Raw genomic sequence first — 15902 nt, forward strand, 5'->3', positions numbered from 1 at the left:
CTTCTTTGAGAGGTGTCAAAGTCAGGAATCTGTAACAGGGGTGGGGAGCTCTGCCAGTGTCAGCTCTGTGTTTTCCTCTGGCTCTGCACTGGGGAAGAACATCCTGTTCCCTATTTGTGTTGAGAGCTGCCTGGTTTTTAAACTGCAGTAAAATAGAACATTGCATGGAGAGAGGAATTGAAGTAAGGAGGTGTTGGCAGGTAACAGATAGGCAGGTCTTTCTTCTTTAAAATCACAACTCTCAGCCTATACAGGCACATAAATGGGGAGGTTATGTTAGGTTTGGGTTTTCTTTTATATTATGGACAAAAGTGAGTGGATTTGCTGAGATGGGGAAGGGTGTGGTTGAATATGGACTGCTTGGAAAAGACACGGGTCAAAAAAGGCCCGGGGCAGGTTGTGGCAGTGGTGCTTTGTGCATTGTCAGACCTCGGGGATGGGGCTGTGCTGCTCATAATCCCTCAGTGGCCCCCAGGCAGCTCTTGGCTCAGGCCTGAGGCTGAGTGCAGGCACATGGAGCTGAGCTGTCCCTTGGGGTGCTTTGACTGAAGCCCTTCAAAGGGGCTTTTCCCTTTGGAAAGTGGTAGTTTTATTCCGAGTGAAATGAATGAGATCTCTGGAGATGCCTCATTTATAACCTGGAGAGCTTCCATGGGCTCCACACTCCAGCACTCCCTGCCAAGCAGCCCCTGTGTGCCCAGATCTCCTCTCCAGGCTCTTTCCATGGATGAGAGGTGCTTCCCAGGAGGCCTTCTTCTCATGGCTGCTGGGTGGAGGATCAGGAGCCCATCTCTGGGCAAGCAGTACTTTCCTTGCCAGATCCTCTGCAGTGTCAGGGCTGTTCCTTTGGCAGAGCCTGGACCTGATTTCCCTTTGGCACATTAATTTCAGGGCTCCTCAGGGAGGGAGGAAGGCAGAGTTTGTGGAGCAGATGGAGAGTAAGGGAGCCCCTGTGTGATGCTGGTGTGTGGAGCACTGACATGAGGAGCAGCTCAGCTCCTCACCTCCCACAGCCACAGGTGCAGCCTGGAGCCTGGCTCAGCACATCCCTGGTGCTCCACTGGCAGAGCTTCTTTCCTAAAAAGAAAGGAAAATGTGCAAGCTGTATTATCCTTTCCATTCTACTGCATCACAGAGATCCATGGGGTCCCACCTCCCTGCTCCTCAGCACTGTTCAGCCTGGTGCCTCACAGAGCCTGTGCTTCACAGACAATCTCCTCTCTGAGTTGCTCTGAGAGCATTTGAGGCCATTTGTCCTTCTGACCTTCATGTCCCACAACTTAATTACTTGTGTGTTGGAAAAGTGCTTCCTGTTTGTTTTCTAAATTGCCCGAAAGCCTCCCCAGCTCATCTGTCATCCCAGTGCCCAGGAAGGTGAGTAATGGCCCTGTTGTGGCTTGTCCACACAGCCCCCGAGTTTACAGCCTCCTCTCCTGTCCTGCCTCAGACTGAAGCTGCTGAGTTTTTCTCCCTAGGTTGGAGCAGGGCCGTGCTGCTTCCCTGCAAACCCTGAGCCCTGCACCCTTTGTGGCCCTGCAGAGCCTTTGCTGAGGTGAATACGTGCTGGAAGCTTTCCTTCTTTTGCTGAATCAAGGCTGTAAAGCTGCTGTACATGCCCAGGGGTGAGTTTTGTTGTCTGAAAGCAGGGTTGGACGTTCCTTACAACATTCTCCATCCTCATGAAAAGCAGAAGGCAATGAGAGTTGTGCTGTAGCTGTGACTGCACCAAGGTTTTAACCTTCCCCTGGGAGAGGGAGCAGAGGGACTCTGGTTTGTGCACTTCATGTCCCAGCTTCAAAACCCTGCGTGTTGCCTGAGGGATGTCACTCTTTTTTTTGTGCCCTGACTCTGCAGATTGGATTCAAGAACACTGAAGAGACATTTCATGCTGTTTCAAGTGAGGTGCCCTCATTTCTGGATAGCTGCAGTCTCTCAGCAGTCCATGAGTGTGGGTTTCTCTGCTGTGTGTTGTCTTGCTCTCTAAGTGCACCTGAAGCATTTGTCTGGCCCTCAAGTGCCATTCTTGTTCTCAACCATGAGTGGCAGCATGAGCATCTGCTTCTGTCACATCCCCCTGAGCTCTGCCTGCTGCAGGGACATTCCCTGGCTGCTCTACGATCTCCCAGTGTGGTTGCTGGGGTATCCAGCTGCTCCAGCCTCCTGTTCTCCCCAGCTTTCCTGGTCCCAGTGCAGGGGGATCCTCTGGAGGGATTCTGGGGAACCCAGCCCTAAGGGTGACACTTGTTCATCACTGGAAAAGTTTCTTTGTCAGAGCAGGAAGAAATGTTTGGCTGCCTTGTCAAGCCTGTAGGTCTAATCATGCTATGGGACAGTGACACAGCTGCTTTTCTGTGGCACAAACCAGTGTGTCCCATGCAGGATGGGGTGAACGATGGCAGAGTGCGCTGACTGTCCCCAGACACTCCTGAGACAGAAACACACTGCACATGATGAGGGAAGAGTCGTGGAGAAAATTTTTGTTTTGTTTTGTTTTTTTTCTTTTTGTATCTGCTCTGTCCTCTTGACACCCCCACCCCGCTACTGATCCCATCCCTTGCTCAGGAGAGCAGTAGCCCCCAGTTGCTGTGAGGAGGAGGAAGGTGGGCAGCACACAGCACAGAGCTGGGAGCAGGGAGCAGTCCCGGTGGGCAGCACACAGCACGGAGCTGGGAGCAGGGAGCAGTCCCGGTGGGCAGCACGGAGCTGGGAGCAGTCCCGGTGGGCAGCACACAGCACGGAGCTGGGAGCAGGGAGCAGTCCCGGTGGCCAGCACGGAGCAGGGAGCAGGGAGCAGTCCCGGTGGGCAGCACACAGCACGGAGCAGGGAGCAGTCCCGGTGGCCAGCACACAGCACGGAGCAGGGAGCAGTCCCGGTGGCCAGCACACAGCACGGAGCAGGGAGCAGTCCCGGTGGGCAGCACACAGCACGGAGCTGGGAGCAGTCCCGGTGGGCAGCACACAGCACGGAGCTGGGAGCAGTCCCGGTGGGCAGCACACAGCACGGAGCAGGGAGCAGTCCCGGTGGGCAGCACACAGCACGGAGCTGGGAGCAGTCCCCGGTGGGCAGCACACAGCACGGAGCAGGGAGCAGTCCCGGTGGCCAGCACACAGCAGCAGATGGCACTCGAGCACCAGCCCAGCCCCGCTCCTTCGCTGCAACAGCGCGGCCGCCGGAGCTCTCAGTCCTTGAAGGGAGATGGATCATCGCGGCCATACGCTGCGTCTATAGGATCTTGATTTACATGCCTGGGATGTTCCTCTCTGCTCGCAGGTCCAGATTGTATCTCTGCTTGTGCAGGTTTGTCCTTACACAGTGTCTGGATGTGAGATGATAAAGGGAGAGTGTTACTTTTCACTCACAGAGACAGACCCCTAATTTGCTTGGATGTGTTTTGTGATTGTGGCATGCCTTTCCCCCAGAGCTGCCTCAGAACACAGAAACAAGATTTTTTTTTTTTTCTCTCAAATAAGATCATTTTCTCCCCCTAGCCAAAATGAAGTGAGCTTGGTGTCCTCACACTGAAATGGACTTGCAAGTGCAGAAAGTTTTTCGAAAAGCGAAGTTCAGTGTGATTGTTCCAGAGGCAACAGCCAGAGAGGTGTGAATCAGTCAGGGAAAGATGTTCCTGTTGAGATGGTCAGGGTGTGTGCTGGGGGTGCACAAAGGGCCCCTGGCTGAGGAGCTCTGGTTCCCCTTGGTGTCCCAGCACTGCTGCTGCTCCTGGAAGAGCTGTCACATCCCAGGGCTTGTTTGCAGGGACAGCTGAGCTTCCAAGCACACAAGCCCTGACCCTGGATTCAGACCATGCTCATTCTCCTCTGGGCCTCTAGGACTCTTGGCAGTGGCAGCTGAGATGGCACAAGCCCCTGGAGGTGCCACAGCCTGTGTCAGGCTCTGTTTGCCCTTCAACAAGGGCAAGACACCCAGGGTGGGTTTGCCCAGGAATGGTGAGGAAGTGCCTGCCCCTGCATCTGCTGAGCACTTCAGCCCCACACTGGGTGTGCTGGGTCCCTTGTTACTGAATATTGGGGGGAAAAAGCACTTGTGAGCCCCCAGCTGTCCCATGTGTGAAACCCATACAAATCCAGGGATTTATGTCAGCAGCTTGACCTCTCAGGCAGTGTTCTGGCTCTGCAGTGAAGAGCTGCCCTCCTTCCCCTTGCCTGACTCCTCTGTAATGGAAGGGCTAAATGCTTATTACTTTTTTTGTAGCCTTTTTCACTTGCCAATCAAACGTGTCTGGTTGGGGTTTGTTTTGTTTCTGTGTTGCTGGGGCTATGCAGGATGCTCCATCTCCCTGTAATTATGGTTCCATCATTGTCTTGGCACAGAAACATCTGCTGTCTCCCTGCCATCTCCACTTCTCTATTTCTTTGGAGAATTTCATGGATCCCAATGACCTTCTATTTTCCATGACATCTCAGTGTACGCAGCTGTTCCTCCTGCATTCCCCTGTCTCTCCATCTACCTCGTTTTTTCCTATCAGCATCTCCCATGCATTTGGAATTTCAGCTCATCTGCTTATCAAATCAATATCTCACTGCTGCTGCTGGGAAGGCGGCGCTTTGCCCCCCACTGCTGGGCTCAGTGAGCACAGTGCATCCCCCAGCTCCTGCCTGGAGTCTTTGCTCTTATCATTTAACATTTTAAAGTCCATTTTCTCAGGCTTTTTATTTCGATTGTGTTTTACCCTTTGGCTGTCTGGGTCTGAGGCCTGTCAGTGCTGCAGCTCCTCCTGAGCAGGGATGGATGGATGGATGGATGGATGGATGGATGGATGGATGGATGGATGATGCCTCTCAAGGTGATGTCACTGCTGGTTGCTACTGACAAACTGAGCAAAGTTGGAGTGTGTGAGGAAAGGAGCTGTGGGCAGTGAAGGGGCTGGAGAAATACAGGCTCAGCTGCTGATTTTGTGTGACCTTGTTGGAAGAGCATGAGGTCCATAAGAGTTATGAACAGAGATACTTCAGGTTTTATTCTGTTCTGGCACCTTTTATTACTAGGACTTTACTCATATGCCTATTCTCTTAAAAATATTAATTAAAAATCAGTCCTATAGCTGCTCCAAAATGACTAATAAAACTCTGGGATATGACAGGACCTTAAATCTCTGCTTTGTTCTCTGTCTGAAAAGTATGCATCCCAATTCTCCACCTTACTCTTCTGTCTCACCTGCCTGCATGGCAGGACCCCCAGTCTGGCACAGGGCACTCCATGAGGATGCAGCAAAATTATTCCTAAAAATATTAAAGGCACATGGATTTTTAGTCACCTTCAACCCATGGTCTGTGTACATCTGAGCTAAGAGTATCCTATTCTTGAAAGGTTTTGCAGAAGTTTGGCAGCTGGAAGGTATGACAGAGGAGCTGGGAGCAGGTAGGGAGCTGGTGGAGATGAGGAATCACACAATAACTTCATAGGTGGATGGAAATAACTCCCTGTTTGCATCACAGCTTTTCCTCTTTCAGGGGTGTGTTTATGCAGAGCTGGCTTTTATACAGATCTGCATTGCATATGGGTGCTTGTAGCTAAGTAGGGCTGTGAAATCATGGATCAAGGGTTCTAGTCATCCAAAAGGAGGGATGTGGCAGTTGGAGTGGATAATGACTCCCTGATTGGGGAGCAGAAACGCTCCCATGGAGATGGGAAGCAGCGGGTTTGGTGAGGACTCAGCTCTGTATCCTCACCCAGGCAGAGCTGTTGGAGCATCACCAACAGTAATTCCTGTTCCTGGGGACAAGGCCAGGGCACCCTCCCCTGGGCTTTTGCCCCTCTGCAGGGAGAGGTGCACAGGAAGGCACAGCAGTAGCCTGGCTCTAACATGGGGCTCAGGTGTTGGGTCAAGTGTGGACCTGGAATGGGCCAAACCAGAGCAAAGTAGTGGGAATTGCTTAGGGAATAAGTGTTAGAGGGAATAATCTGCATCACTTAACGCTCCAACAACTCTGAAATAATTGGCTGTTTCCTGGGCATATCCACAAGAGCTAAAGTGTTCTCCCTGTTGCCCTTTGCCTGGTGATCTTCCAGAGACGTGATTGTCTGCCTCTCCCTCACCCTTTGCCTCCTGGGCCCCCCTCCCTCCAATTTCTCCCAGAGTTTGTATTTTTCCCCAACAACATCTCTAAAGAACCACAAACGTGTGTCCCAGCGCTTGGATTTTAATAACGTGCAGCAGCCCCCATCAGCACAGGCAATTTCACATTCAACACATTATTGCTATTTAAAGTGCCGAGGTATAAAAATGATTGGCAATCCAGCTCTGCCAGCCCGCGCCGCCGCTGCCAGATTGTGATTTTTAATATTGGCTGCTCTGTGCAGTCGTTCCCTCACCTTTGACTTGCAGATTTCCCAACGTCAAAATAGCAAAATCATTTTGGGTTGTACCAGGCGCGTTGCTCGCTGCTGAAAAGAAGCAATTATCATTAAATATCCCCCTGGCTGGATGTACACAGACACACCCACACGGGCTGGGGCTGCTCCGCGTTCCCAGCCGAGCATTCCCCAGCTTTGCAAATCTCCTTTACCTGAGCTGCTGGGTTTTGGGGGTGGGTGGCCATGGGCAGGTGGGTATTTATTGTGTTGTCTCTCCATTGTGGTTATGGAAGAGGGAGGACACTGGGGTTCATCCCAGAGGCGCTGCTCCAGGAGGGCTGATGATTCTCATGTTCCCAGGGTTGTGACAGGGATCTCACACAGAGCCCACAGGTGTTGGTTGTGTCAGGGCTGTTCCCGTGAACGTGTTGCTCTGGGTTAATGTACAGTGTGAATAAAGATTGGACCTTTGAGGATTTCTGTTTGAGGCAATCTCACCCTGCTTACCTTGAGGTGACCAGAAAATAGCCCTTTTTCCCTGAAAACACAACCGTGTTTACTGAGGAAATGGCCCTGGAGAGTTCTCTGTGTGCCATATAAAGTCCAGTGAACACAAGACAGGTGGGTAATTTCTCTTGTGCTGTTGCTTTCTGAGGTCCCTACTCCAGGCGCTGCTGCAGGATGGTTGGAGGAAGGCAGGATCATCCTCATCACCCTCTGCTCGAGGAGCTGTGTAGGGAGCAGGACCCACAGCGAGGTCATTGGGGCAGGCAGTGCAGCTCTGGGGTCACACCTTGTGCTCCCACAGCTGCTCAGCCCACAGGTGACACCGGCAGCATCTTGGGTGGGGATGAGGCTGGGATGAGGGATGGCATGAGCACACCAGCACTGGGACATCAAACAGTCTCTCCTCTAAAAACACCTTTTCCCTCTTGCTCCCCACAGCAGCAGGGGAGATGGCGTGCCAAATCCACCTGCTCCAGGCAGCTTTTGGGACAGGAAAGAGGAAATCTCTTGGGAAATCCTGGGGAAATCCTGGTGCCCTGTGCAGATGTGGAGTGAGCAAAGCCCTGAGAAAAGGCGGCCCCTGGAGCCAGGGAGCAGTGGCAGCACTTTGTCACCATATTTACACTTCCACTTGCCCAGCATAAAGCGTTTGGCTCTCCTCCACTTGCGGAAGGGATTAGCTACTTCATAACATCTAGACAAGATAATCTCTCCAATTTTGCCTGGAAGAAGTCCCTGACAAAGAGCAGCAAAGCAACAATAATGCCAGATGAAACAGTAATTGAGTTTGCCTTCTTATTACTTTCTCGGCTAAGTTTGTGCTGGTTTGAATTTAATGTTGTTGTTGTTGTACAGAACAGCAAACCACTGTCCCTGAGCTGATTCAGACCAGCAGGGTCCCACCTGTGGTGAACAGCAGCCACATGAGGAGGTGACCAAAGAGGGGAGGGGGGATGACTGCAAAAAGTTACGTGCAGTGTAAGTGATGTTACACACTCCATCCTCACAGGAGCAGTGCTGCTCTGGTGGTGCATCACAGTAAAACCCCACGAGAGCCACAGAGCTTTAGTGCTGCATCAATCCAAAATGGCCTCAGCCAGGAAGAACATGTCCAGAATGAGCCTCTGCCCACTGCAGCTAAGTATTTTTCAATTTCCCCAAGTTTTTCCTTCCCTTGAAAGAGCACCCTAGTACAAAATAGCAGGAAGAATAGCTGCTGGGCTCCTGAGGGCCTCCCAGCGTGCTTCCCCAATGATGCAGAGAGTTTCATTTGCAAAGGTGAAGCTGAAGTGCTCTCAAGTGCCAGCGAGGCAAATGTCACCTCCTGGAGCACTGCTGGACCGTGGGCTGGGCACGGCTGGTGGCTCAGCCCAGACAGCCCCAGCTCAGCACCTGCTCCTGCAAAATTGGGCAGGCAATGGTGCATGCAGGAGACGTTTGCTGGTACTCTGTTATCCCACCAATATTTTAAGGATAACGTAAGAGGCTGCTGTCAATCCTGGCCTGGAAGCAAAACACACCATCCTTGTTTCCTTTCTCTGCTCACTCAGTGGTAGCCAAGTATATTTTTAAGGGGATTGTCCTTTGGATTCTTTTTATTTGTCACCCAGTATCAAAGCTCTAAAGGTCACATTTTACAAGTTCTTTCCTTGGAGCGTCAAAGACTATACATTTACTTTAAACAAAAACTAAAACCCCAGCAATTTTAGAAAACCACTCCACACCCAGGGAAATCTCTAAATATCACTGCCAAAGCCCAGTGCTCTCAGCTCAGCTTAAGAGCAGTTTGCTTTTGCTTCACTATAACCAGTCTGTAAGTGTATTTACACTTAGAAAATGCACATTTGTAGTTGTGCCCGTTCATAAGGAAGTTATGACAAGTGTTGAGTGCCCAGTTCTTATTTCAGGCAGCCAAATATTTGGTCCTGCTCGCCCCATATCAGGCTCTGCACCACTCCCTCATCCCAGGGGGGCACAAAGGCTCCAGGTGGAGCAGGGATGTCACCTCGGGGCTGTAGCAGTCACACAGAGCACACACAAGCTGGGTGCCACCTCCAGGACAACACAACACATGATACCCAATCTGGCATCAGGGCAGAAGGAGGGTGATGATGCCTGACCCAGCCCAGAGCCTTCAGTGCAAAATTAACCCATCAACACAATTTGGGTAAGTCTGAAGTGGCAGAGTGACTTCATTACAACGCAGTGCTCCATGTGGGATCACAGCCTTTCTTTCTGCAGTGTGTGGAGCCTGAAAGCCACTTCTGCTGGGCTGTCAGCTGGGCCTCACACAGGTTTTCGTACAGGTCTCAGTGTGAGCGGAAGCAGGTGGGTGAGGCTGGAAGGGAAATGAAGGATCTAAAGATCTGGATCCAGCTCAGGAGGTGTGAGGGCAGCATTGTCACTGACCTTGTTACCCAAAACCTCTTTTGGATCTTACTCTCCTGACAAAGCCTGTTCGAATTATTTGCATAGCTTGATTTTGACATCAGTGGAAACTCCAGCTGAATTTTTGGCCAAGAAAGGGCGAGTTTGTCAGGGGCAGTAGCTTAATTATGTTTACAACTAAATTGCTGCAGTATGTCTTCACTTCCTCGAAGGTGATTTTCCTCTGCTCTTTAATTTCATAGAACAATATGAAAGATATGAATCTTCATGCAACTCCTCTCCTAATGCAGCAGAGACTCCACAGTGTTTGCAGGCTTTGCTTTTCATCACGAGAGGTCCCAGGGGAGGTTCAAGGTAGGATCCTTGCTATCCCGGCTCAGCAATCACAGAAAGCCAAATAAATAAAGCAGGAAGTTGGCAAAACCCTGATTCAGCAAAGGCAGAAGCACAAGTTCAGCATTAACCTCTGCTTAAAATGATTTGGAACAGAAGAGTTAATTTCATGGCTGCCCAAAAGTCAGAGCAGGAATCCCATCCCGGGCCTTGACAGTGGGCACATTAGTGTTCTAAATCTGGCTGGAGAGGGTGCTTAAAGCTGAGGAATGTCTTAAATATGGGAAAAGCACTTTCCCTGGTAGGAGGTAGTAACTCAGAGAATGATTTCCAGTCCATGGCCAGATGAAGTGGTCGGGTGTGATTTTGGCCAAAGCACTGATGCCCTGATGTTGGATGGCAGTGGATGGGTGATTGCAGAGGCTGCTGTGGGGGTTCCTCCCCACTCCCACTCCTCACATGGGGAGGCTGGAGATCCTGGGCAGTGTGGGAAAGTGCAGGGGGTCAGGACAAGGGCTGCAGTTCCCCCCCTGCTCAGCAAGCACCACCCTGGTGAAACCACTTGGGTGCAGGAAGGAGGTGTAGGATCGGGGTAAGGGTCCGTGGGGATCCAAAAACCCTCCCAGGGGAGGGGTGCAGGGGTTTCACTGGACACCAGGGAGTGGAGGGTGCATCCTGCAGAGGTGGATTTGCAGCTGAAGCCTGTGAGGCATCCCCGGAGGAGGGAGCACGATGCTCTCCCAGCCCAAAGCCCGGCAGGACGCGGCTCCCTCACTCTCCTTGCTTATCTGATCTGCACCTCCGTAATGATGTGGTTACAATCGAATTATGGTGCTTTAATGTAGTTACAGCTACATTTCCCAGGCACATTTCTTCCTGACGTACAATGCTGGAATTTAGGATGTGGCCAGAGGCTGTGTGTGACTCCTTGTCTCCCGGGCTTGTTGCAGCCTTGCCACGTGCCAGGCTTTGCCTGGCCAGAAAGGCAAACTGAGCAGCTCGATCCACATCTGCTGCTGGAAAAACAGTGGATGCCATGGAAAGCCAGGGGATTGCATTAAAGGTGACAGCCCCGTGTGCAGGGAGTGGGGCTCATGCCTGCACACAGCCAGGCGTGGCTGGACATCAGCCCCTGGTGATGCATGGACAGCATCCCACAGCTGGGTCTGCTTTTGTCCTTGTTTCCCAGCTGCAGGAAAATACTTTCAAAGATGCGTGGATGAAGGGGTGATCTTTAGCCAGTAGACGTGGTCGTGTGACTGTGAGGATTTGAAGATCTGTGCTGAGATAGTCAAAAGCCTCATGGAAACTTTCTTGCTCATGTGTGCTTTGATGTGAACTTAATGGTCATGGAATTTGCTGTATCAGCAATAAGAATAATTTGATTAACAGAAAACAAGCAAATGAAGTAGTTAACTCTGAAGTCAGACAGGAAATTATGAGTTTGCCATTTCCATCATGCCAGAGGTGAAGGAATGCCCAAACTTCAAAATGGGAGGGATCCCCACCATCTACAGAGAAGGAGCTTTGCTTATCAACCTCTCAGGGTGTTTTCATCGATTCTGATCTGTCTATTGTTAATTTAGAGCGATGGTGTCCTCTGGGGAGTGACTTGTTTTTCCTACCCTGATTCAGCTCCACACTTGTGAATTTTAAATGCATATGCATATATAAATGAGTGTCTGTATTTATCCAGATCCTGCCAGCACACGTTTTGCAATAATTCTCCTTGGATGCTCTTGCTTTCTCCCGCAGTCGATTTTTTTTGAATGACATGGAACTGATAATGGATGTGGTTTCAGTGTGATCGGGCTGACTCCTCTCATTCCACCTCTCTTGCTTTTGAGCAAGAATGTGAGGACTTGCTGTGTCTATTTTAGATTCCGTCATGAAAGGAATAATTGAGATTGAGATTCTTAGTCACTCAATGCAGAAGGTCAGGGAATTAATGCTGTGTTACACCAGACCATTCATTTACTGGGCCTCCTTTTTTTTTTTCCCCTTAACTGTCTGTAGAAGAAAACAAATGTGGCTCAGAGAAGGTAACGCATCTTCAAAGCCACTCACAGCCCCAGCCTCTGATAATACACACTGTTTATCTTTATTTTGGGGGTGTTCCAGGGTAGTTTTATCATCATAATTGATTAGCGGCGACAGGGAGAAAAAAATCCAGGAGTAACAGGAAGAAATGATTCCAGTGAATCCATTGACTCAGTGGTAGCATTGATCTACTTCTGGGAATTATTTATAGGAGAAGATTCATAGTTAATAATATTAGTTTGGACTTTGGGAGCAGTTTATCAGAGGCTCTTAAAGGCCTTTGGTAAAAATTAATCAGGGGGGAGAAATAAGGTAGACAGCCTGGTTTTGGGAGAGGGAAGGGAATGGGATTTCTGGCATAACTCCATCCAGCCCTGGGAGAGAGACAACACAAGGGTACAACACTGGGGGTGCTTGGATATGTCCAAGCACAGGAGTAAGAGTCTGGATTTCCAGCTGCTGTGTCAGACAACAGGGCTGGGGAAGTCTTTGGAAAATTCCCTGCAACCCCCCCCCACTTCAGGTGAAGCCAAGGTGCCCACAGGACAGTGAACCCCCCAGATCCAGCAGGGAGAGCTGCCCAGGGGCAGCACAAACGCTCCTCTTCCCCTTCCTCTCCTCCCTGCTTTGTTTTTGGCTTTAACTTAATTGATCTGTATCCTGCAATCCTACCCGCAGGAGGAATGACACATCTGAAAAAAGCAGGAGGATTTGTTTAAAGTGAGCTGCTTGGGTTTTTCACTGTGTGTATATATATAGAATTGCCTGGAAGTAGTAAATAGAATTAAATACTGTGGTACTGAAAAACAAAATTCTCAGGGCTGTCTGTTGATTTCAAAGCTGATGAAAACAAAGCAGGCTTTGAAATCTTTCCTTGCAGAGCTTCCCCCTCCTCCTTTATCATATGAAAGATGGGCCTGATAATATTTGGGTTTTATTCTTCTTTGAAACAGTTGAAAAAATGCTGTTTTCTCAGTTAAGATGAAAATCACGATGTTTTTAATAAGGTCAGTGTAATGTCTTCATTAGCAAATGCTGAAATAATTTGATGCAGATCTGGAACTCATCAGGGAAAATCTCCAGTGTCTACCCAAAACATAGAGCCAGCCATTTGCACCAGGTGTGAACCAGTACTGCTTCCCTAAAATTACTGGTTCTGGCATGACCTATTCCTGTTTTGGGACTGGCTGCTATGTTTTTAAGTAACTCCCTCCTGCGCAGCCACACTCAGTGGTTTTTGTTTGTTTTCCTGCCTGGCCCTGGGCTGCTGTGAATCCCAGGGCTGGGCAATGCTCCTGGGCTTGGGTTTGGTGGTTTCCTCTCAAGTGATGGAGCAGGTGGAAACAGAGGAGCTGGGAGGAGGTGTAGAGCTCCCCACGAGGAAACACAGGTGACGTTCATGGATGGGCAGCCTACAATGAAATCAAAAATATCCAATGCACAAAGTCTGCAGTCTGTTGAAATTCTGTCTGCAAATGTCACAACCGAAGCTGCTGAGTGCTGTGCTCTTAAAAGCCTGTCCTCTGCTGTGAATCCCAGGGACACATAGGAAGTGTTTGCCCAGCTTTTTGGAGATGTGCATGATACAACCCCGTGGACAGCCCTGACCAGTCTGACACCACAGACCCTGAAGCCATCTCTTCCACCCCCTGTGCTGCGTCCTCTGAGGCAGGGCGGGCACAGCCCCTCTCCTGGTGTGGCTCTGTGGGTGCTGCAGGCACTGGGGTAACGCTCGAGGCAGAGATGCACCAAGAAGACCAATTGTTTGCAATGACATATTCCGCATTTTAAATGATCTTTGACTTCCTGGCAGCTCCCCGGCATATCACCCCCTGGAATTCTATCTAAATAATGTTTGTCAGGTGAAGCACAGCTGGGCAGCAGGCAGGGCCCTGCTCCTCACTGGGGACCTCTGAAACCCACCGGCCGATCAATCTCCACAACCTGCTAAATGATAGATGGAATGTAATATAGGTCATTATTTCTTCCCTATGTGTGAAAATGAATTATTCAGTAAAGATTTAGATCCTTTTTATTATGACAGTGAATTTATAGAGCATACAAAACATAAATGCAGATTTCTACAGCCCCAGATAGATGAACTCATTCTCCAGGCAGCATGAGGTGGATGCAGCCCCTCGGCATCACTGCAAAATAGGATGTCCAAGGAGCACGGCTGCAGCCTGGGAGATTGGGACCTGCCACCTTCTTTACCTGGAACAGCATTCCCAGTCTATGCCCAGCTGGTTTAGGAGCCCAGGATCTCTTTGTTTCAGAAGTCAGGCTCTCAGGGCCCACATGTCTCCAAGGAGATTTGGGGTCTCATGTCACTTTGGCCTTGTAAATGCTCATCTTAACAAACTCTGCATCTCAGCCTCTGATATGAAACAGGAGTTGTAAAAATGAAAAGGAAATTGATGAGGCTAAAACCTGCTAATGAGACTATGTGCTACATGAGTACATGGACAAATGTGATTGTTCCAAATTCATCTGTCCTGCAGAGCCAGCGTGGAGGATCCGGGCTGGTTTGAATCAATAGCACTAACTTTCCTTGTTATTGGGCTAAATGCTCCAATTTTTAATTGTGCAGCTAGGGAGAAGGATACCTCTGGCCAGCAGTTAAGAGATGTCAGCTTTGCAGTTCATTAGCTACTTCCCAAATTCCACTGGGACCTTGGATTTTTAGCATGAACATTAGAGACTGGAGAGGAGGAGAGCAGAGGGCAAATTTGCAAACTCTCAGTGGGCTGGAGGAAAATCTGGGATTGGGGCTGGAACAGCACCTTTGGGGTTGGGTGCTGGTGACTGCTGCCAAAGGAACAGGACAGCAGGTCCTTGTTTGTCCCTCGTGGTGCTGAGCATGTCCCCAGAACATCCCTGGTGCCTTGGGTTTGGCTTCTGCTGTGACAGCAGAGTGCTGAGAAAGAGCAAAACCGACTGAACAGATTGAAACTGGTCACCCCCCTGAACCCAGCCTCAGCTCTGGGGGAGGTGGAGAGAGAACATACTGATAAAGTCTTCCCAAAGCCATTTGACCTGTAATGTTCTCTGATGGAAGGGATAGCAGTGGAGATTTCCTTTTAATATATAGCAATCCAAATTTCTTTCTGAGCCATAAGCAGCTGCACTGAAGTTCCTTCTGTCCATCAGCAAAATCTGTCTTGTGCTTGTTCATTCTGGACCCCCTTTAAAATTCTGCACCGCTGCTGGAGAGATTAAAGGGGTAATATAACCCCAGGAGCCGCTCTCCTGACTAGTAATTTCCCAGTGATTATTACAAGAAATAGCTAAGATCTAAAGAAGGCTCAAAGGGGGGAGAAAAAGACTATTCTTTAATCCCCCCCATCCATTTCCTCTGCTCATTGGTGATGCTCACTCTGCCGGGGCAGGGCCAGGTCAACACCTTTTCCCTGCCCACTCTGGAGGAGCAAAGCCTGCCTCACTGCTGAGCCAGGATTCAGCACTTCATGGCAAAACAAACCAAATAAATCCCATTTTACAGTGGTCAGCATCAGAGCTTGAAGAGGAATGTTTCTCCAGTGGGCCTGACCTCTCAGCCCTTTGAACATCCACTCATTCCCACCTTGATCATTAGTCCCTGCTGGGAAGTACATCCACATACTTTCCCCTGCCCCAGTAAAAATATTATAGTCCCTGAGCTGGAAATAGTTGGCACCCAAAACAGCTCTTGCAAGCTTGGCTGCTGAGCTGGGAGGTCTCTGGTTGGGAGGCACTCTGTGCTGGACAGGTGGAGGAACTCAGAATCCATGGATGTCTCTGAAAATGTAGGGCAACGTGGCTCGGTCCTGCTGGGTGGACGGCCCGTGCTCCCACCAGCACCCCTTAATTTAGGCGAAGCTGATTGCTGTAGATAATTACACCAATACCTGGCAGCCCCATTGTGATGCTGCAAAGCACTGGTCAAACACCAAGTGGGAAATGCGGGAGCTGAGGGAGTGCAGGCGCTGAGGGAATGAAGGAGCTGGGCAGTGCCTGTGGGGAACCGAGGGGTTCAGCTGGAGCCTTGGGATGTGGGGATATCAGGACATGGGAACAGCAGGGAAGAGGGACATGGGGGTGCTGGAGCCCTCAATGCAAGGGCAGCGGGACATGGAGGAGCCCCAGGACACGGTGACACAGGGACATGGGGGCTCTGGGTGCAGGAGCTGCAGGAGCACCGCGCTCTTTCTCTGAGCAGCCCCACAAAGCTGTAATTGAAGCCCGGGGTGTTGCGGGGTCCGGGCGGTGCCGGGGGCAGCGTGGGCGAGGCGCCCAGGCTTGGTGACAGGATGACACCTCCCAATTCTTCCCGAGCCCC

This window comes from Cinclus cinclus, chromosome 22 (genome assembly GCF_963662255.1).
Source record: "Cinclus cinclus chromosome 22, bCinCin1.1, whole genome shotgun sequence".
NCBI classification, from domain to species: domain Eukaryota; kingdom Metazoa; phylum Chordata; class Aves; order Passeriformes; family Cinclidae; genus Cinclus; species Cinclus cinclus.